At 44.7% G+C, this 22,984-nt stretch overlaps 1 protein-coding gene across 5 annotated transcripts in view; it reads right to left on the reverse strand.

Annotated features, from left to right (window-relative positions):
* Window positions 1-22,984, reverse strand: part of OSBP2 (oxysterol binding protein 2) — a 191,678-nt gene that overhangs the window by 95,764 nt on the left and 72,930 nt on the right. The window lies entirely within an intron of this gene.

Genomic DNA, 22,984 nt, shown 5'->3' on the forward strand with positions numbered 1-22,984 from the left:
ACGTCAGGCTCTGAGTTGACAGCTTGGAGCCTGGAGCCGGCTTCAGAGTCTGTGTCTCCCTCTCTCTCTGCTCCTCCCCTGCTTACACCCACACACACTGTCTCTCAAAAATAAACAAACATTTAAAAAAATAAAAATAAAATAAAAGAACATCAGAATTGTTTTTTTTTAATTTTTTAAAGAAATATTTGTTTATTTTTGAGAGAGAGACACAGAGCATGAGTGAGGGAGGGGCAGAGAAAGAGGGAGACACAGAATCTGAAGCAGGCTCCAGGCTCTGAGCTGTCAGCACAGATCCTGATGTGGACCTTGAACTCACAAACCATGAGATCACAACCTGAGCTGAAGTTGGACACTTAACCAACTGAGCCACACAGGCGCCCCCAGAATTGACTTTTTAAATGTAGCTAAATATAAGTAAATATTGCTTAAAATAACAACAATTATAGTGATCTGTGGAATTTATAACATACAAGTGAATGCATATAAAAACAAAAAGAAGAACAAGAAGAGATAAATGGAATTTAACTTGTGAAGTTCTTAAATTGGGAAGTGGTAAAATTACTAATTTAAAGTAGACTCTGATATATCAAAGATTCACATTATAGCCTCTTTTATTAAAAGAATAAGAGAAAGGGGGCATTAGGCATCCAACTCTTGATTTGGGTTCAGGTCATGATATCATGGTCATGAGATTGAGCCCAGCATTGAGCTCCAAGTTGGGCATGGAGCCTGCTTAAGATTCTCTCTCCCTCGGGGTACCTGGGTGGCTCAGTCGGTTGAGCGTCTGACTTTGGCTCAGGTCATGATCTCACAGTTCATGGGTTTGAGCCCCATGTTGGGCTCCGTGCTGACAGTGTGGAGCCTGCTTGGGATTCTCTCTCTCTCTCTCTCTCTCTCTCTCTCTCTGCCTCTCCCCCCTCAAAGTAAATAAACTTAAAAAAAAAAAAAAGATTCTCTCTCCCTCTCCCTCTGCTCCTCTCCTGTTCACACTCTCATAAATAAATAAATAAATAAATAAATAAATAAATAAATAAATAAATAAATAGAAGGTATAACTAAGAATGAATAGAGAAGAGAATAAAATCACCAAAAAATGCTTGATTAATAATAAACAATGAAAGAGAAGGAACATTAATGTTGTAGCATATATCGGAATTTCCTTTCTTTTCATGGCTGAATAAAATTCCATTGTATGGATAGATCACATTTTGTGTATCCAATTATTGTCAACGGACACTTGGGCTACTTCCACCTTTCAGCTATTGTGAATAATGCTTCTAAGAATATGAATATTTGTACAACCCAAATCACATTTTAAATCAACCTTTTAGCTGAAACACAACCTTAATCACTTGTACTTTCAGTGTTCAGACAATGTAGTAGACAGTATGAAGCAGAGAACCTGAAGTCAGATAGACCTGGATTCAAAGTCAGTCTCCGCCACTTGCTGAGTGACTGTAACAAGTTTCTTGGAGAGTTACACATAATGTATGTGAAAATGCCAGGCACACAGCAGGCACACATGGTAGCAATTATTCATGTTATGCTCATGAGGTCAGAGCACCCTTCTGATGTCAGGTGGGCTGGGGAATGTCCCAGACTCTGGGTCCTCAAAGTACTGATAGAGAAGATGCCTGAGGCTTATGATTTTCATATTGTTTGTTTTTTCCCCAACAGGCAAAAAGACAAAACAAAACTTCTAACAGCTGCCAATCAACTTTTATCCTATAAAACATGTTGTGAACCAATGAGAATTTGCCAAAGTGTACTTTACATTGTGCTTAAAAATATTGTTTCTCTTCATCTGACTTTAACTGCCATGTGCCGGTGGCAAACCCAGATTATGAATGATTCATGCACAGACACAATGACTAATTAAACCCAATAGAGACTATTCATTAAAAAATAGAAATGCAAACTTTTACCCAAGGGTTTGCAAGTAAATGTCTGCAGGAAGCATTTGAGGAAGGTTTATAACCTCAGCTTCTTCAGTAAACAACACTGCAGATGGTGGATGAAAAGAATACTTGCATGCATAAACAATTTCTTATCATGCAAACCATGGTGACCGAAGTTTTTGTATACAGTTCCTAAATACTTAGGAGCTGTTTTGTTAAATGCTTATGTATACAGTTCCTAAATACTTAGGAGCTGTTTTGTTAAATGCTTCTGGATGTTTTAATCATGAGCCTTTTGACTTTATTTCTATATTTTGGTGATGTCTATCTATGTACCCATTGATTAGGGGATAGGGTAGGCGGCTAGCTGGTATCTTAATAAAACTATTTACTGCAAAGGCTCATGAAATCCCCACTGGCCTGGACCCAGCCCTGGGACATCACTGTGACCCTCTCAGTCTTGCTGCTCTCTGCTAGCTAAGGCATCTGCCAGGCCACACTTTGTTTTTCTCTATCCACAAAGTGAAATTATGATTGACAACATATTTCACAAGACTGTGGCACAGATATGGTAAAGAGATAGGACTGTTAATATCTGGGAACCTGGAAAAGGGCAGTGTTTGAAACGGGGATCATGTTGCTCTTGACTGTCAAAGACCTTCCAAGCAATGGAACTTAAAAACCAATGAAACAGATCCTATTCCCCCTGGTTTCAGGGCAGCCATATGATACAATGAGGCAAATACAGAGATAATAGAAGAAACATCCCTTAACTGATTTTTAAATTGTTGATCCAAGAGCTTATCAGTCTTGAAATGACCCTTAACCACATTTGCCAGTGGATCCTTAGCAAGTTACCACATCTCAAACAATTTAACATATAAAGTATTCCCCCACCTTTCTTTCTCTCTTCTCTTCCTCCCTTCCGCTCCCCCTCCCTCCCTCTGTCTCTCAAATACAGTTTGCTACATCCCTTAGGGGTTGTTGTTTGCATGTCTTAAGAGTCTTGCTGAAAGATTTCCTGAGAGCCATAGGCATACTGGTTATGAGAGCGATCAGCAGTAGAAACTGTGCTCTGTTTGTGTGCTCTATAAGACGTGTACACAACCTTTCTCTCTTCTCTCTTCTTTCTCTCTCAACCAGCCCTCAAAGTGATATCTACTTGATAGCTCAAGACTAATGTGGAGCTTCTGGCTTTGTCCTCTTTCCTATCTCCCTCCAAATCCATGATGGATTGTGTGTGTGTGTGTGTGTGTGTGTGTGTGTGTGTGTGTGTGTGTGTAAATTAGATATGCAGCCAAAACTCCTACAAATGGGTGATGCAGTTTCAAGTTGTCAAATCTTTTCTATCCCTTCTCTCCCTTTCTCCCTAAAAAAGGGGTCAAACAGAAATGCCACATATTTTCATGGGGCAAGGTCTTTCTGGAACCTGGGAGTATGTGGAGGCAGAGGGTGACACTTGAAAGGATAGAGACAATAAGCTCTGCGAGTCATCCAGCCAACCACTGCTTCCAGCCCAAGGATCACACGCAGTCAGTCACGGCAACAAACTACAAGTCCACCAAGCCCAGGGGCCTGTGCCCTCCTTCTGAAGCCCAGTCACCTTGTAGCATGGAGACAGAGTCACCCCCCACCCCCACTACCCTCCTTCTGATGACAGCCATTGTCACATAGAGAGAGATGCAGAAGAAACAACATGTGTTCTGAGATTCACATCCCTCCTACCCCCAAATAACATGGCACAAAATGAAATTAAGCTGTGTTCTAAATGGAAGCAGAGTTTCCACCAGAAGAGGAGGCAAAGCTGCTACAGAGAAAGACTCTCAAGGGCAGACTCTGTTCTTAGAGAAAAGTTCATCCTGCCTTGTGCTTTTGGGGTTAAAACTGAATGAAGTCTGTCTACCTTCTGGTCATTAGTGCTGCCTTCCAAAAGGCTGCATTCAAACCATCTCCAATCAAACCACTTCTTTCTCTTTAGGGTGACTTGGACTTGAGAGCCTCCAGTGGACTTTGGAGCCTTAGTCAATGCTTCTCCTATGTGGTGAACCCCAAGAGGGCACTGGGTTGTCCTGGGGCTCTTTTGATTTTTTTTTCTGATTTTGGTGTGCTCTGTAAGTTGATTTTTCTCTCTGAGAGTATCTGAACCGAGTTGGTGAGTTAATGGAAGGGAGACCTTGTTCCTCGTGTTAGCTACTAGATCCTGGAATTGGTTGGAAGATGTGCACTCTGGAAAGATGAGCCAGATAATTTATAAGAGGAAACAGATTTCACTGGCCTGAAATCCTGGTGTTTGAATGCACAGAGGATGCAGTCTCCACCTGCTGGCCAGTCTCAGGCCCTCCCTCTCTGGTCAGGACTGGATTTCTTCCAGAGCCCCTCCCCACAACCTCCAGCATGCATCTCAGAGATGGAAGAATAAACCTTCCAAGATCCTCCATCTAAGCTTAAAAATAGCACAGTTCTTTCCAAGAGGGTGCAACAACCAAAAGCTGAAGCTTCACCAGTCAATACCAGGAGCAGACATTTCACGTTCATTTTTCCTTTATGGCACAGTCTCTGAGATGGCCAACAGATAGTGCAGGCATACAGAGCAACGGCCTCATGACAAGTCATTTTGGCCCTTTCATGGTATTGCATGTAGATTTTCCCAAAGCTATTAAAAATTAATTATCACTCCCAAAGAAACCCTGAATCAAAAGTCAATATTTACAACTTACTAATTAACACGGTCTTTGGCATGAGAGACTTATTACGCTGGAGCCATGGTGCTAATCTAATTTTACATGAAAGGAGACGTGTAAATGCAGGAGCTCTGCAAGTCTGAGCCACAGCAAAATCATTTTATGCTCCTCTTTGAATCTGTCAGATTAAATCATACCAGAGGCCTTGGCTGGTTTGCCAGTCACCCCAGAGCACATTCAGCCTTCTGACTGAGGGCCCCAAGTGAAAGGGGAATAATGTGGCTAGAAGGTCAGGGCCTGGCTCTGAGCACACCATCCACCACCAGCTCTCCACGCTGCAGGGGTCTGGGTTTTCTCCACTGAAGGCTTCTCCTTGAAGGAAGATCTCCCAAGGGAACTGGGTGGGATTCTGCATCCAGTGCCTCAGCAGCAATCTCACAGGGATCGACATGGCACTAGGGAAATAGTAGATAAGAGGGGATGGTATCACTCCCTTCCCCTCCCCTTTCCCACTCAGCAGGACATTTCACAGCTGATCAAACTGTCCCCCCTACCAGCATCATTGCTGTCACTTGTATTGGTGCCATACAGGCCAGGCACAGTGTTGATACTTTACACATCCTTACAACAGCCTGATTCTTCAAATAATGGAACTGGGGCTCGGGAAGATGGGGGGTTGGGTTAGATCATTTGTCCCAGGTCATGTGGCTGGAAAGTGACACAGCTGAGATCCCAATGTGGTTGGGTTCTGGTACTGAAGACACCATAAGGAACAAACAGGACACAGAGCTTGGCTCTGCCCCATGAAGCTCTCAACTCCCAGTGCTTCTCTCCTCCCCCACTGCCAGTGCACCCTGTCCCCAGTCCTGCCTCGCTCTGACACACTGTTCACCCCACAGCCAGAGGAGCAAAGCTGAGAGAGCCAGGTTCCGGAATAGCACGTTTCTTACAGACTCAGCCCTTCTTGGGATCCAGCGGGGAGTCTGGCTGGGAAGGCCTTTCATGATCCATGATCTGGCCCCTCCAGCCTCATGTTGGGACATCCCCACCCCATCCCAGCCTTCCCTGCTTGGGCCACTCTCAAACTATCTATAGCTCTCAGACAGTCATGTTCCTCTTCACCTCCAGACTCACTTTCACTTGTATTCCCCATACTTTACCAGGTCAATTCCTCCTTGACCTTTAGGCCTCAGCTTACACATCACTTCCTTAGGCAGCCTTCTCTGACCCTCCAAACTGGGCTAGGTGCCCTCTCCAGGTTTTAGCCTTATATGCCATCCACTGTGATTTTCTGTTGTCTGTTTCCTCATGGCAGGCAGCAAGGTCCCTGGCAGCAATGACTGGTTTTGTTTTCCATTAAATCCTCATCTCCTAGCACTGTCTAGCACAGAGAGGTGCACAGTAAATATTTATCATGTACCGACTTAAAATATACTAACTTCTATAAAATTTAGCAAGGAAGCAAGTTTTCTAACTCAGAAATATTAAGCACTGCTTTAGATATAAGAGTAAAATTATTCAAAGAACAAAACATGGCCTACACATTACATGGGTAGAAAGGAAAAATTATCTACGATTAAGATGCAACCCCAAACAAAATCCCAAGGGGATACTTTAAATAAAACATATACTGATTCTAAAATTGATACAGAAAGGGGAAATCCCAATACATTTTTGAAATTAAAGTACAGTGTGGGAGGATTTATCTGACCAGCTGTCAAGCTACAGGGACTTTACTGTGGGATATAGGCAGAAGGAATGATAAAGAGATCAATGAAGAGTAGTATTCAAATGCAGAATAAATTCTCCTGGGAAAAAGGAGATACACTTTTGGAACACATAAAATTAGATGCCTACCTCATATCTTGCATAAAAACAAATTCCAGAGGCTATAACTTAAAACATACTCATTAATGGTCTCTCTTTTCCCAAGTGATTTGAATGTCACCTATATCACTAAGTGAATTCCCATAAATACATAAATCTATTTCTGGAGATGACATTCTGGTTTTAAGAATGAAAAACAAGGATTACCACCTACAGCATTTTATTTTTTTTTTAAGTTTTTTTTTTTTTTTTTTTTTTTTTTTTTGAGAGAGAGAGAGAGGGAGAGAGGGAGACAGAGAATGAGTCGGGGAGGGGCAGAAAGAAAGGGAGAGAGAGAATCCCAAGCAGGTTCCGTGCTCTCAGCACAGAGCCTGACATGGGGCTTGAACTCACAAACTGTAAGATCATGACCTGAGTCAAAATCAAGAGTTGATGCTTAACCAGCTGAGCCACCCAGGTGCCCTCACCTATAGCATTTTAGTAAGTAACCACAGACACGGCTCTGTGAGACTACTCACTCAGGAGAGGACTGTGGATGCTTAATGCCCACCTCTGAAAATGCTGTCCCCTGCTTCTGAAGCCTCTTCATGGGAGGAAATAGTCATTCTGCAGATACACGCTGAAGACAACTTTCAATTAACGCGGTCCTAAGTAATTACAGTGAACATTTCTGAGACCCACGCTCTCCCCTCCATCACCTGCCTGGCTGACCCAAGTAGGTGTGGCTCTGGGAAGCTTCCAGGGTTCATGGGCAATGTTGGTAAGGTACACCAAGTAGAGAGAAAAGGCACATTTTTCATCAAGGTGCCACAGTTTTTCTATTTCCAAAAGACTCTCCATGAATTGCATTCTTATGCAAACATTTACAAAGGCAAAGATTTTATATGATCAGTCATATTTGGGGAACAACACTGTTAGGAGTGTTATGGGGTTGTTTATTTACCTTTAGACAGACATATGCTCTCTGAACAGGCCTCCTGTTCTGAGATGTGATATTTCATGTCCCAGGGGAATGAAAACAGACAGAACCTGTGTCTGCAGTAAGCTGCCTTCACTAATTCCCCCAGGGCACCAACGAAGAGGGCAGTATGTGCACAGGTCTCCTACTTCTTGAAGCATAAAAAACAAAAACAAAAAACAAATTAAAAAATATATATAAGACACTATAATTCCTGACAAAACATATAATCATTTTTTTAAAGGCAAAATGATTGCTCATCAAGAAAGCCTGTGCTCAACATTTCTTTAGGTTGTCCTGGGATGGTAGACTCAGTGTCCTCCAGCCTGGCCCCTCCCACACTTCTGGCAGGCATTTAAATAGTACATCTACTTTGGAAGACAGTTTGGCAGTTGCTTAGTTAAACATGTATCTACTACCCTATAGCCTAGCCATTGCAATCTAGGTGTTTACCCAAGAGAAAAGAAAGCATATGTCCATACAAAGATTTGGACATGAACGTTCATGGCAGCTCTATCTGTGACAGTTAAAACCTAGAAAAAAACCAAATGTCTACATCAACAGGCAATGGCAGACATTCTGTCCAACAATGGAATACTGCTTGGCAATGAAAAGGGAAAAACTAGTGATATATGCCACAACACGAATGGATTTCAAAATAGTTATGCTGGGGTGAAAGAAGACAAATAGAGCATATACTGTACAATTCTATTTGTATACAATTCTAGAAAATGCAAACTAACCTGTTGTGGCAGAAAGCATAAGTGGTTATCTGGGGAGGTAGGAAGGGCTGAAGAAGAATTACAGAAGGGCATGGGAAGACATTGGAGGTGACGAATATGGCCATTATCTTGATTGTGGTGATGGTTTTGTGGGTGCATATGTATGTCAAAACTTATCAAATTAGGCACTTTAAATATAGGCAGTTTATTTCATGTCAATTATACCTCAGTAAGGATTTTTTAAGTTAGTTTAGAGAGAGAGAGAGAGAGAGCATGAGCATAAGCAAAGGAGAGGGGCAGATGGGTAGCAGGGGGAGAGAGAGAATCTTAAGAGAATCTTATGCTCAGCATAGATCCTGATGCAGGGCTTGATCCCACAATCCTGGGATCATGACCTGAGCCAAAATCAAGAGTTGGGCACGACTAACTGAGCTACTCAAGCCCTCCAGTAAAGATTGCTTTAAAGACATATATTGAAGACCAAAATAAGTGGCTGTCCATCAAAGACCCCTGTGCTCCCCATGTCCTCCAGCTGGGACAGTGGCTGCAAGCCAGCAGGAACATAAGGCCTGGCACCTTCATGTTGTTGGACATCTCACGGCAGTTTCTCTGTCCACTGGGACTGCCAGCCCCAACTTCCCCTGCTGGGCAGGCACTCCTCCCTAGTCAGCCCATACAAAGCCAGTGCATAGTCCATCATCCACGCAGTGCCACCATTCACGTTCCCTGGGGGATCCTCCCCCAACTGGCTAGGACCTTTGTAGGAGGCAGAGGTGTTCTGACATAATTCAATTTGTGACCATAGATCACCTTCTCAAGATGCTTTTAGGCAGGACACCAGCACCATAGCTAATAAAAATCCAACTCACATGCTTTATTTCCCTCTCCCTGAGGTTCAGCGTAGTAAAACTGCTATTCCAAGAAAGCAAGAGAGTACCTGGACTTTTAGGAATCTGCATTAATTCTTTCAAGCCTGCAGAGCTCCATGGCCATCTACTGGGCAAATGTCCCTACCAAATAATAAACAAAATCATCCTCACTTGTTCCTGTCCTTCACTATGTTCTCATCCAGGGGATGCAACAAGGCCTAGCTTTGAAGCTGCAAAAGTCTGTGTTTGGATTTTGGTGCCACCATGCATTCACTGGATATTTCCTGAGCATCTCCTATGGCAGGCCCTGCACTCAGCACTCTTCTTGAAGTAGATAGTCTAGTTGCGCAGCCAGATGTCGATCAAAGCATCATTACTTCCTAACAGTGATTTCCAAAAAGGCACTGAGCTCCTCCTCTGTAAACAGGGAAAATGTTCCCTCCCTCTCAGTGGGATTACTTGACTCATGGAGATGGTGCCCCAGACATGCCCTGCACAGAACCCAGAACTGCCTATGGTCAGTCTTAGGACCTAGGTGCAGGGAAAGGACATCCCTTAATGGGTCTCCTTCCCTCCAAGCAGCCCAAGATCAGAAGGCTTCAACCCACTTCAGGGGCATTTTTCACAAAGAAACATGAAGAGTCAGTGTGTCTCTGGGGAGTGCAGGCTCCAAAGGAGACGTGGAGAGGTAGATGATAGATTTCCTGGCCGAGAGATCCCCAGGCTCCACACTGGCCTCTCCACACCCACAACTCAAGTTGAGGCCTGAGCCAAGGGACAGATGACTCAGAGTGTGGCAGGAACCACAGAGTTAACCAAATGCAGGAATGGCTGCCTTTGGGGGGAGGATGATTTTTAATATTAAAGTAAAATTAATACATGGCATTTACTTTTGGGTTGCTTGGAATGAGTGCATGAAGCCTAAGGAATGGGAAGGTGATTTGACAGAAGTTAGATCCACAAATGCCAAAGAGATTCAGTGAAAATGGTGTAATGGTATCTTAATGGCCAGGGTGCCCTACAGCGGAATGTGGAAAGTGCCAGAGCTACAGCCCAGTGGCATCTTATAAGCATCGGTTTGTTACACAGAGTAGGGGCTGAGTAAAGCTCACTGATGACATTTGCAGCTGCTTTTCCACTCACCGGTGCCCAAATTTGTCCCCAGGAACTGCTGCAAGGATGATCACTTCACTGTGTTTGAGAAGAGATGGATCACTATGGCATACTTACTGCAAAAGCATTGGCATGGGCATGCAAGAAATGATACTGGGTGACTCGCGGTTTTCAGATAACTGCACCCTTCAGTTCACCCAGGGCTGTGAGCCCCTTAAGGGCTGAATGCTCAGCCTGAATAATCATTCAATTCAAGCACCTGTGTTTGGTTTTAAATAGACTACAAATAGATTAAAATTTTTGCTTCATGTTGAATGAAAATCTGACTGGCACACATGAAATACTCCTCTGAAAGGGAAACTGACAAACAAAGGAATATTGAAGAGCAAGGAGATAGCCTGAGGAGTGGGGATGAGCTGGATTTCTGTGTAGGGAGGAGCTGGGAGCAAACGTGAGGGAGAGAGAACAAGCTAAGGTCAGTGCCACCAGGGATGGGCCAGGGCGGGTGGCAAGAACCAGGGAAAAGAATACCCAACCACCAAAGGGGCCACGGTCCTTCTGCCTCAAGTCTGTTCCTGCCGCTCAAGCACAAGACTGAACCCCTCCTTTGTTCCCTTGGCTCTATTTCAAATTCATTCTGGAAAGGAGCTGGGGATACTTAAAGGAAAAAAAAGGTGCTTCCTTTCTATCTGGAGCTTTCCCAGGGAAGGACAGGATATGTGTTGCTGTCAACCAGAGTCACTTCTGTCCAGCCACTGCAGCAACAAGTGCATCTAGGAGGTGCAGGGGGCCAAGGTGGTTAAGACAGAAAAGCATCAGTTTCCTGAGTAAGCTGAAGCCCAGCCGAAGTACAGAAGCAGGCCAGGTGGCAGTGCTTCCTGGGATCACCTTTTGGAAGCTTTGTCAAATGTCTGTGGAATGCCACTCGGTGCCGGGCAGTGGGCACAGGGAGTAAGTAGAAGGTGGTGCTGGCCCTCAAAGAACCCATAAGCCAGATGTCCAAGCTGTTAGGGTTATGCACAGTCCCCCAATAAAACAAGATTGACCAGTCGCCCCCAATTTATGAACAGTTATTTGTAAATTATACACATGTTGTACTATTTGACTTAACCCTTTATGCTCTAGTACTCTCCTGCAGGGCACTCATCCCCTTCTTGAAAACAACTGGGCTGGAGGGCAGTGGAATCAAGAACCACAGTACCGTTTGCACCCCCTCCCCAACACAACTTTTCCTAGGAAAGCATCACAGGAGAGGACAGCTGTATGCATGGACATTATATTCATAACAGGCCATAACTGGAAGCTGCTTGGTGTCCAGTCGAAGGACAGCAGGGTGAGAAAACTAGGGCTAGAAGCAAGCATAAAAAGTGATCAGCCAAGGCCGCAGAACAGCCTGGAATACTAATGCTGTGAAGCCGAGTGAAATGAGAATGTGTTGGTCACCACAACTTCAGCTGTGTGGGGGTAGGAGTGGAGGGTGGGATATGAGTGGGGTCTCAAAGGCATGGCCATGGCTGGAATCATGGCATTACTTTCATTTCTTCTTTCCATTGTCCTTTAATGCCACTACAATGTCTTTAATAGCACAGGAGGTCGTTTACATGAATGGCAGAGGTTGTTTTTTCTCACTAGTTCTCTCTTCCTCTCCTCTTCTGAAAGAGTATCGATTTCCTACCACCAGCTTCCTACTTCCTCCCTCACCTCCCCGAGCTTCCAGACTGATGAGCCAGCCCAGCTCCACTAATGGGGCCTCTGTCTTCCTGCACTTCAAGGCTGTGGCCATCACTCTCCCCGACAGCTCCATGCCCTCTTTCGGCTCAAGGTCCTGTGGGCTGTCATAGTGGACGCCACACCACAGCATTTTTCTCCTGCATTTGGTTATCAATCAATGGCCTTGAGCTGCTGTGGCATCTGAGAGACCCTTCGCCCAGTGTGACAGAGCATTTCTATACAAATAGGAAGTAGTGGGACTTTTACATGAGCTGTGGCAAAGGATTAACACACAGACATTTCCAGGGAGTACTTTCTCTTAACCAACACATCCATTTTCTGCTAAGGACAATGTAAACTGGAAGCTTTATGAGGGATAACTTGGCAATGGAATCAAAATGGAAAACACACACCTGATCAAGTAATTTCTTTTCTAAGAATTAACCCTTCAGAAATAATCACACTAATGCCAAAAAAAAAAAAAAAAAAAGAAAAGAAAAGAAAAGAAAAAGAAAACACAGAAATGTTTGTGCCAGTACTTTTTTTTGATAATAAGGAAACATTGCAAACAGCCTAAATGGCTAAAAAGTATTTAATTAAATTATGCTATATCCATTCAGTGGAATTTATGCACCATTTAAAATTATGTTATAATTAGATACTTAAACAGGTGATATTAGAGAATTGTCATTTCAGGTGTATTAGTGGTCCTGAATTTACACTTTTACAAGAGTCCTTGTTTTTTAGAGATACACAGTAAGCTGTTTACAGATGGGGCTTTAAAAAAAATAATAGGTGGGAAAGAAGATTAAAGGAGATGGGGGAAATAGGGAGTGACTGTTTAATGGGTATGGGGTTTCTTTCAGGGGTAATGAAAATGTTTGGCACAAAAACAGACACTCAGATCAATGGAACAGAATAGAGAACCCAGAAATGGGCCCACAAATGTATGGCCAACTAATTTTTGACAAAGCAGTAGAGAATATCCAATGGAATAAAGACAGTCTCTTCAGCAAGTGGTGCTGGGAAAACTGGACAGCGACATGCAGAAGAATGAACCTGGACCACTTTCTTACACCATACACAAAAATAAACTCAAAATGGATGAAAGACCTCAATGTAAGACAGGAAGCCATCAAAATCCTTGAGGAGAAAGCAGGCAAAAACCTCTTTGATCTTGGTTGCAGTAATCTCTTACTCAACACGTCTCCAGAGGCAATGGAAACAAAAGCAAAAATGAACTATTGGGACCTCATCAAAATAAAAAGCTTCTGCACAGCAAAGGAAACAATTGGCAAAACTAAAAGGCAACCGATGGAATGGGAGAAGATATTTGCAAATGACATATCGATAAAGGGTTAGTATCCCAAATCCATAAAGAACTTATCAAACACAACACCCAAAATACAAATAATCCAGTGAAGAAATGAGCAAAAGACATGAATAGACACTTCTCCAAAGAAGACATCCAGATGGCCAACCAACACATGAAAAAATGCTCACCATCACTCATCATCAGGGAAATACAAATCAAAACCACAATGAGATACCACCTCACACCTGTCAGAATGGCTAACATTAACAACTCAGGCAACAACAGATGTTAGTGAGGATGTGGGGAAAGAGGATCTCTTTTGCACTGCTGGTGGGAATGCAAACTGGTACAGCCACTCTGGAAAACAGGATGGAGGTTCTTCAAAAAATTAAAAATAGAACTAGCCTATGACCCAGCAATTGCACTACTAGGTATTTATCCAAGGGATACAATACAGGTATGCTGTTTATAAGGGGCACATCAATGTTTATAGCAGCACTATCAACAATAGCCAAAGTATGGAAAGAGCCCAAATGTCCATTGATGGATGAATGGATAAAGAAGATGTGGAATATATATACAATGGAGTATTACTCGGCAATCAAAAAGAATGAAATCTTGCCATTTGCAACTATGTGGATGGAACTAGAAGGTATTATGCTAAACAAAATTAGTCAGAAAAGACAAATATATGACTTAACTCTATGAGGATTTTAAGACTCAGAACAGATGAGCACAAGGGAAGGGAAGCAAAAATAATATAAAAAAAAGGGAGGGGTAGGGGTGCCTGGGTGGCTCAGTCGGTTAAGCGTCCGACTTCAGCTCAGGTCACGATCTCACAGTCTGTGAGTTCGAGCCCCACGTCAGGCTCTGTGCTGACAGCTCAGAGCCTGGAGCCTGTTTTGGATTCTGTGTCTCCCTCTCTCTGACCCTCCCCCGTTCATGCTCTGTCTCTCTCTGTCTCAAAAATAAATAAATGTTAAAAATTAAAAAAAAAAAAGGGAAGGGGACAAAACATAAGAGATTCTTAAATATGGAGAACAGAGGGTTACTGGAGGGCTGTGGGGGGGAGGCTAAATGGGTAAGGGGCATTAAGGAATCTTCTCCTGAAATCATTGTTGCACTATACGCTAACTTGGATGTAAATTTAAAAAATAAAATAAAATACAATAAAATATTTAAAAAAAAGAAAAAGTGCTTTGGAACTAGATAGAGGTAATGGTTGCATGGCACTGTAAATGTGCTAAATATCATTAATGGTGAATTTTATGTTATGTGTATTTACCACAATAAAAAATAGTAATAGGGAGTACAGAACATGGGGTGAGATAAGATTGGCTGTAATTGATAATTGTTCAAAAGTGAGTGATAAGAACATTGGGCTATATGTGTGCATTTATATACATTTATGTAACTTTCTAGGAAGTTTATGCAATAAGTGATGCCGTAGATGTATATTTATTAGCATGGGATGTCCACAACATGCTGAGTTTAGGGACTCAATTACAAAACTGAATACTGGGAATTTCCCCAATGATGTGAAATTATATACCTAGATCTAAATGCACATATATGCATAAATAAAATGTTTGTGGGGTGCCTGGGTGGCTCTGTCAGTTAAGCATCCGACTCTTGATTTTGACTCAGGTCATGATCTCACAGTTTGTGAGTTCAAGCCCCACACCAGGCTTCTTGCTGACAGCATGGAGCATGGTTGGATAGATCTCCCCCTCTCTCTGCCCTTCTCCCATGCGTGCGCGCTCTCTCTCTCTCTCTCTCTCTCTCAAATAAATAAATAAACCTAAAAAATAAATAAAATGTTTGTAATTCTGTTCAGTAAAGAACATTTCAATTTCACAGCGATCATTTCTGGGTTAGTAGATTTGAGATTTTTCTCCCTTTTATCTATTTTTTCAGTATGGTTTACTCTTTTCTTTTTCCACCGGTATTTTTTATTAAAAAATAAAGCTTTTTTTCTTAAAAGGCAGAAATGCACTTCTAGAATCCTGATGGAATAGTCCTGGATAATGGCACATTCCTAACAAAAGCCACCTGGAACCTGGCACTTACTCCACCAATGACAATGGCTGTCTATGATGACCATCACCCCATGGAGGGGCAGAGGAGGGCCCAACTTTATTGTTGAACACCTCTGCCAATGACAACCCCAACGGTGACCCCCAGGCACTCTTTCTTGACCATATTCCTCCAGACTTATAGCCACCCTGTGAAGTCAGCTGGGCCAGGACCAAGGCTGTCCCTATTTCAGAGATGATGATGCTGAAGCCAGTGCCCACATACCACAGCTGAGAAACTAAGGCCGGACCCAGCCACATATGGACTCTTCCTTCTCCCAGGAATGATTCCTCATTAGTGGTTAGGACCCTGCTGCTAGGGGCTGAGGCCAGCCGCCTACCCAGGAGGTAAAGACCACTATACATTGATCTTGCATAAAGAAGCAAAACCCTAACACATGTAGTATTGCTCACAGCCGTGTTTCCAGCCCCTACTGCATTTCTTGTGAACAGCACCCACTGGAGGGCTAAATACGGTGACCACTGTTGGTGACTTAGCAACTGCCCATTCCTAAGGACACTGATGCTCCCTTGCGGTCTCTCTAGATTAGCTGCCTGGAGTTACTGTGAAGTCCCTCCTGATCTCCCACATTCCCGGTAATGCCCTTCAGAAGGACATGCTCTTCAAACTCGGCTCTGTGAGGATCCCCCTGCAACTTATCCGAATGGCCTGAAGGCTCCACACCCAGAAAGTATGAATGAAAGGAACCACTGTGTCTGGTCAAAGCACTGGACACCCTCTTCTACATTCATTCTTTCATCTATTCTTCCTCCCTCCATCCCTTGCTTTATCCACCCAACAAATAGTTGCTGCATGTCTACTCTGAGATGGGAGAGGCCTAGGCACCAGGATTATCAGGGAAGTCAGACATTAAACAGATAAGCACACAAGTGTATAATAACCACAGTGTGGTGAGCTCTACGAAGGAGAGGCACCAGGGGCTGGGAGAGCACCCGCTGCAGGTGGGAAGCAGCTGGGCTGGGCTGGGCTGGGCTGGAAGGTGTCCTACAGAAGAACACTCGTGACATAACAGCCATTCTGTATGTGCGTGACACTGCACAGTGTGTGGGGCTCACACCAGCTGTCTAACTGCCTAGGGGCTCTCGTTTCCCTTCTACAGACAGGAACCTGAGTTCCAGAGAAACAAAGGCAACAGAGGACAGCATTCAGCTGAGGAGAGGGAAAATCAGACCTTACCATGGCATCAAAGCCAGGCCTAACCAGTCACAGGCTTCCCTGGAGCCAGCAGGAGGTGCTAATATGATGGTGGGGCTCTAGGGCTTCTGTGGTCAGGCCCTGAAGGTGACTCTTCTGGCAGAGCTCACAAGACAGCTATGAATAGGAGCTCTCTGCAAAGGCAGAGCTGCCTCATCAATGACAAGATGTCTCATGGGCCAGTCTGGCCTCCCTATTTCTGGTATTTAACAGAGATGAGGAAAGACGGGTTCATTGTAGCTGCAACTCTTCCAAAGCAGGCATGGCACCATGACTCAAGAGCCTAATTAAAATGAAAATCCCATTCCTCAAGAGAGGCCGCCTCATCTCTGAGCAATCAAGTGTTTCCGATTGCCTTCTACAGAAAAATGTAAGTTAAGGTATGCTAGCAGGAGAGGAAAACCCACCACTCAGTCATCTAAAAGCAGAACTCGCCCACCAGGATCTCAGCTTGCAGTCTCTATCCTGGCCCTGCACGAACCCACTAAGAGGATTTCTTCTCTTTCTATAGAAGGCTGCGTCCCAGGCTACAGGAGCTGCCAACTCCTGTCGGGGCAGCCAGAGGTAGCCCACATTCAGCCTGGCTCTCAGGGCTTGTGGCTGCCTGTTGGGTCAGCTTCACTCTTCCCTGTTCCCATCTGGACTAACGCAGCCTACAAGCATGCAGCACTGTGCACACCAAACATCTGAGTGCTGGACAGAATGTTCTTTCTGCATCCAGGCATTAGGGGTACAGCTTTTGTTCTTTCCATGAGAGAAGAAAGGACCCCTAATGTGGGGGCCCCTGGAGAGCAATGCCAGCTAAAAAGGCAAGAGCAAACCCAGACCAAGGCCTGTGAAGCCTTCCAGGGAGGTGGGGAACAGGGAGATCATGAAAATGGCCAGGCCCTGCCCCCTGTCCAGCCCTTGCCACCCTCAGGCTCAGCCTTGGTTTCAAAGCTAATGCTGACCTCGGGTGACAGCTCTGGACCAATGGTTCTTAACCCTTTTGCAGTAGAATCTACTTTTCAAATAGATGTCCTTCACCAGACACCACCAGAACAAGGGAAGCTACTTAGGCTGACAGAGTGGAAAGAGGCCAGCCCAGAGCCCCCCAACACTGGCCCAAGGTGCAGGAATTATGCCAAGGCCCTGGGCTGCCAGGGCCACTGTGCCCAGGTGTGCCACACGTGGACCGTGCTGCTGAGAGCCAGTCTCCATTGAGCCCAGCTCTTTCCATGCTCACAAGGCCCTCCCTGACAACTCAGCCACTTTTGAGGAGGCTCCAGAAGTTTCCATGACTCCTGCCTCTGCTTCCAGGGGACTTGTCTTGCCCCCCAATGATTCTCTTCCACAATTCATGGTTATCGCACCCACCTGTTGGCCTGGCCTCCCTTCAGAGCCGGGTGTGAGCTCACTGAGGCTCCTGGATCTGGGCTGGATATGGGCAAGGGGCAGCCACAGAACATGTAGAACCCATACAGCTGCTGTCTACCCTCTTGTTCTTTTTCCTGCTCCTGCTCCTGCTCCTGCTCCTGCTCCTGCTCCTGGTGGGGACAGTGAGGAGCCACTGGATAGAGGCTGGAGATGGTCAGGGTAGGGTCTACAGAAGAGGTCATATCTCAGAAGGATTTCAGAGGGGGCAGGATTTCTCCCTCACTAAACACATTCAGGTTGCCCTCAGGTATGACCCTGTCCCCTCTAGCCACACCTGATGGGACCAGGACTGGGTACCTGCTCCAAGCTGCTCTGGGGCCTCTCACCCAAAAATTTGAAACTGGGGCACAGAGACAGCAGCACAAAGCTGGGCACAGCCAGGGCAGGGCAGGCCCACTGGCAGAACAAGGTTATAGGAGGAACACAGAAGCCCACCTGCACAGGGGAAGAAAACAGAAGGGACACCAGAAAAGAGCCAGAAATGGGACAGTCAGAAGCAGCAGCTGCCGACACATTCGGTCCCTCTAGGATACACTCTGGGCATAACTCCCTACTTTTCCTTAGGATAGTTTGAGTGGGTTTTAATTCTCTGCCACTGACCCTGAATAGAAAATCATGACAAAATAATTTTTTTTAATGTATGTTTATTTTTGAGAGAGAGATAGAGTGTGAGCAGGGGAGGGGCAGAGAGAGAGGGAGACACAGAATCTGAAGCAGGCTCCAGGCTCCGAGCTTTCAGCACAGAGCCAGATGCTTGAACTCACAAGCTGTGCGATCATGACCTGAGCCAAAGTCGGACACTCAACCGACTGAGCCACCCAGGCTCCCCGACAGAATAATAATTAAAAATTAGTAAACAGGTCCCTGTCTACAAAGGTGCTTCCAGTGCAGTTAGGAGACATCCCCACATGCATGAGACCATCACACACAGATCTGTTGCCAACTGGGGATATGGGCTGAAGAGCCAAGGAAAGCGGGTGGTAGTAATGACTGACATTGATCAACTGTACCACATGGTCCCCTCTCACCTAGAGTTGTTTTGTATTCTTTTATTATTGTTGTTCTTGTTATTTATCCTCATAACCATCTTGTGATACAGATATTATTCTTCCCTTTGAGAGGCAGGGAAATTGAGGCTTTGAAGGTCTCATCCAAAGTCACAAAGTGACTCAGAGCAAAGCCAGGATTCCAAATTTTGCACCCCTTTTACTTATCCACACCCCTTCACAACACCATGCAATTGAGACTCAACAACTTCCTGGGAGTCCAGCAGAGCCCAGCCTTCCACATCTATATCCCAGAGTTCCTAGCCTTGACCTTTCAAAGTTTATCTCCAAATCAAATCTCAAACTGGCAAAGTAAGGTGCAGAAGGAACCCAGGAAGATGTCCCAGACAATGTGTCTTGGGCTTACGTCACATGTCCTGACCTGGCCCCCTGAGCCCTCTGCCTTGGGAGCTAGTGACATAGTGAGCTGACAGCCTCACCTGTGTCCAAGCTTGGCACTCATGCCCACAGATACACAAGCAGGTTAATATCTAGATGGTAACAAAATATAAGCCTATGAATCTGATAATTACAAAGGAGAGTGCTATTATGTCCTTCAGTTACAAAGAAAGCAATTAGTAATCAAGGTAATTCCCTGGGCAGGAAAACAACGCTTAAAACCATCTTAATGGTAAGACTGTATCAAATGTAGACAGTGACTGTTTTGTCTACTTTTTAGTCAAATGACTATGACCTACTAACCCTCTTATGACGACCACCTCCCAATGCAAACACATTTCAGAATTCCTAGTTTCTGCTGAAATAAGAGGGGCATCTTTAGGCTGGCTCCTGGGCTTAGGAGGCAGGCAGAGGGTCTTAAAGGAAGAGCTGGAAGTCAGAACAGACGCAGCCTATCATCCTCACTGTGAAAATCCAACTCAATTTCTCTGAGGACTGAACATCAATCTCTTTAAATTCTGCACATACGTTCAAACTCGCCGGTGACCCATTTACCCTGAGCCTCTTTCAGCTAGCACTGATTTATATGAGTCCCTCGGGGGGTAAGCTGCTGCCATCTGTGTGGGTCACAGGGTCACATCTAAATCCAAATTGTCAACACCCCCTACAGAACAAATACCATCATGTTGCTAAGTTCCCTTCTGGTGCCTCTTGCCCTTGTTACTTGAGAACTGACTCTAGCTCATGACCTGCTCTTTACCTTGCAGGGCCTCCTGGCAAGGCCAAACCAACAGGAGTCTCCATCCTTCCATGACCTTCTGAGCCATGCCACGCCCTGCTTCTTTATGAAGGGCCAGAATTTTCTCCCAGCTGAGGGATGCTAACTTCCTCTTTGGTTTTTTCAGACTCTGAATAAAGCCCTGCCTTCTCTGCTGGAAGTACAGGTGTGCCCCCCTTTCTCAGTCACTGCATTCCTATTTCTAATTCCTTTCTACCCTCTTGAGCACCAGTGAGAGCACTGGTTCCCTTAAATAAACCTCATTCCAAAGCACTGTTAATTTTTTAGATGTGATAACTGTATTTGGGTTATGTTAAATTTTAAAGAATGAGTCCTTACTCTTTTAAAGGTGCATCCTGGAGCACATGGGTGGCTCAGCCAGTTGAGTGTCCAACTTCGGTTCAGGTCATGATCTCACAGTTCATGAGTTCAAGTCCACATCAGGCTCTCTGCTGTCAGTGTGGAGCCTGCTTTGGATCCTCTGTCCCCCTCTCTCTCTGCCCCTCCTCCACTTGTGCTCTCTCAAAAATAAAATAAAATAAGATAAAATAAAATAAAATAAAATAAAATAAAATAAAATAAAGGTACATCTGAAATATTGACAAATGGAATGACATAATGTCTGCAATTGGCTTCAAAATGACACAGGATGAGGGAAGAGGATGGAGGTAGAGAAAAGGTTGAAGGACAGGTGTGTGGGTTCCTGAGACTCTTCTGTCCACTTCTCTTTATGTGTTAAATTTTCCATAACAACAAAAAGGTTTTACAAAATCCCCTCCCTGGGATTTTACAGCATCCTTGAGTCCAACTGTCCCACCTGAGCTTTTCTCTGAATCCTTTTCAATTGGCGCATGTTTACTGAGCAACTACTACACTCAAGGTATTGCTAAAGCTGCAGCATAAAATTGACTGGCCCTGCCAATGAGCCCTCAGAATGTTGTCCTGTCCTGCAGAGTCCTGTCCTTTGTTTTAACAAAGTCTCCAAAGCTTCATTTCTCCAACTGGGACTGATTTTTCTCTCCTCCAAGCCAAGGTGGACAGTCAGGGCCTCCCCTTCCCTGGCCACATGGAATGGAGTGAGCCCAGCTTCCTGTCCTGGCATCACTTAGGGGATACCGACTCCTGTTCTTCCCTCACTCCAACTGAATGAGGTGGCCCAGGTGTGGGGCAGGGCAGAGAAGAGTTTCAGAGAAAGAGAGGCTGACTCATCCACATTTTGGAGGGTTTGGGTGAGGTCAACCACTCTGTTTAGCAACTTGTGGACAAAGGACCAAGGGCCAGGACATGTCCTGCCTCCCTTCAGGACCAGAAGCATAGAGAGAAGTACTGAAACCACTAGAGGCTCAATGCATGGACATAGGACACAGCCTTGTCCAAAGAGCTCCAAATCAGAAACCAACTTCCTTTCCAAACTAGGCACAGATATGTTGATTTGTTAAGAAGTCTGTGCAGCATTCTCAGGGAAGTCTGAACTCACAGCCAAAGTGGGGAAGGAATTTCCACCATGAGCTGTTGACCTATCAACATGCAATTTGCTGCCCTCCCTCCCAGGTAATGTTAAATGTTTCTCCTGGGGCCACCATAGAAATGGAAGCCAGTCCCATCAGTCAGTAACACCCTTCACTACCATCAACTTCAATAACCAATAATTCACACCCATATTCCCATTCTCTCAGTTCAGTAAGGACCAGGAAGAGAATCTGATGAGTAAAGGGTATAGCACTCCCAATATAGATACAATCTCTCTTCTCAGGTAGAAAAAAGGCTGCACCTATGCCTGGAAAACAGGGGCCAAGAATTTGGATACGAATGCACCTGGTGATCACCTTACCCTGTCTCTTTTGCCTCTCTATATCCACTGCATTAAATAAAAATGTGGGTAAAACAGAACTAAATCCCCATTCAATGGAAACCAGGAAATTTGGAAATGGAGGAATCAAGCCAGCTGTGGCAAACAATGCAGGGAGTCTGAACAGATGATATTTCTTTCTTTTTTTTTTTTTTTTTAACATTTATTTATTTTTGAGACAGAGAGAATCAGAGTGGGAGCAGGGGAGGCTCAGAGAGAGAGGAAGACACAGAATCCAAAGCATGCTCCAGGCTCTGAGCTATCAGCCTGACGCAGGGCTCAAAACAATGAACCATGAGATCATGAGCTGAGCCAAAGTTAGATGCTTAACTGACTGAGACACCAAGGTGCCCCTGAACAGGTGACATTTCTTAACATGAGCATTGTGTGGAACACTTATTAAAAATGGGGATTCCAGAAAAACACAGGGGTTCCCAGGCACCACATGACCATGACATAAGAATCTTGGTGGTCCTCCCCTAAGACTTTTAACATGCTCATCCCAGGGTACTTTATGCCCACCTACCAAAGTTAAAGAGAAGTTACTCAGGTTGTGTGTGTGTGTGTGTGTGTGTGTGTGTGTGTGTGTGTGTGTTGTTTAATCAATGCCAGTCAATATTTTACTAACTTAATAAGCTCACAAGAGACCTCATTACACCTTCTGGCCAACTAGGCAGATAGGGATCTTCCTCTTTGGGACTGAGGGATCTGAGAGCTAATAACTTGAACGTGACTGCATTTTCCCTTTGTGCTAAAAAGGGCACAGCCCTGTCCCCACCCAATCTCTAGGGATTGAAGATGGAGGCAGTGGCCACAGAAGAACCCACCATGGCTCAGTACTTGCAGGCATTCTCCAAACATTATAGGACAACTCCTTGCAACAAGACACCCTGCATTTGAGGAAGTCATTCCTTCAAATGGAAAGAGAAGAGTGTTGAGCAGTCCAGGAAGAGACCACCATTTCTCCAGGCCACTTGCATCCCAGCACACAAAGGCAGCAGGTTTTCCAGGAACTATTTACAGAGCCAGAACAAACCCACGTTCCCCAGGAATTTATTTCCACCTCTGGAGACCAGGGCAAACAGGGACAGAAAGAAAGCCTTTGAAGT

Source organism: Panthera leo, chromosome D3, assembly GCF_018350215.1.
Source record: "Panthera leo isolate Ple1 chromosome D3, P.leo_Ple1_pat1.1, whole genome shotgun sequence".
In the NCBI taxonomy this organism is placed as follows: Eukaryota; Metazoa; Chordata; class Mammalia; order Carnivora; family Felidae; genus Panthera; species Panthera leo.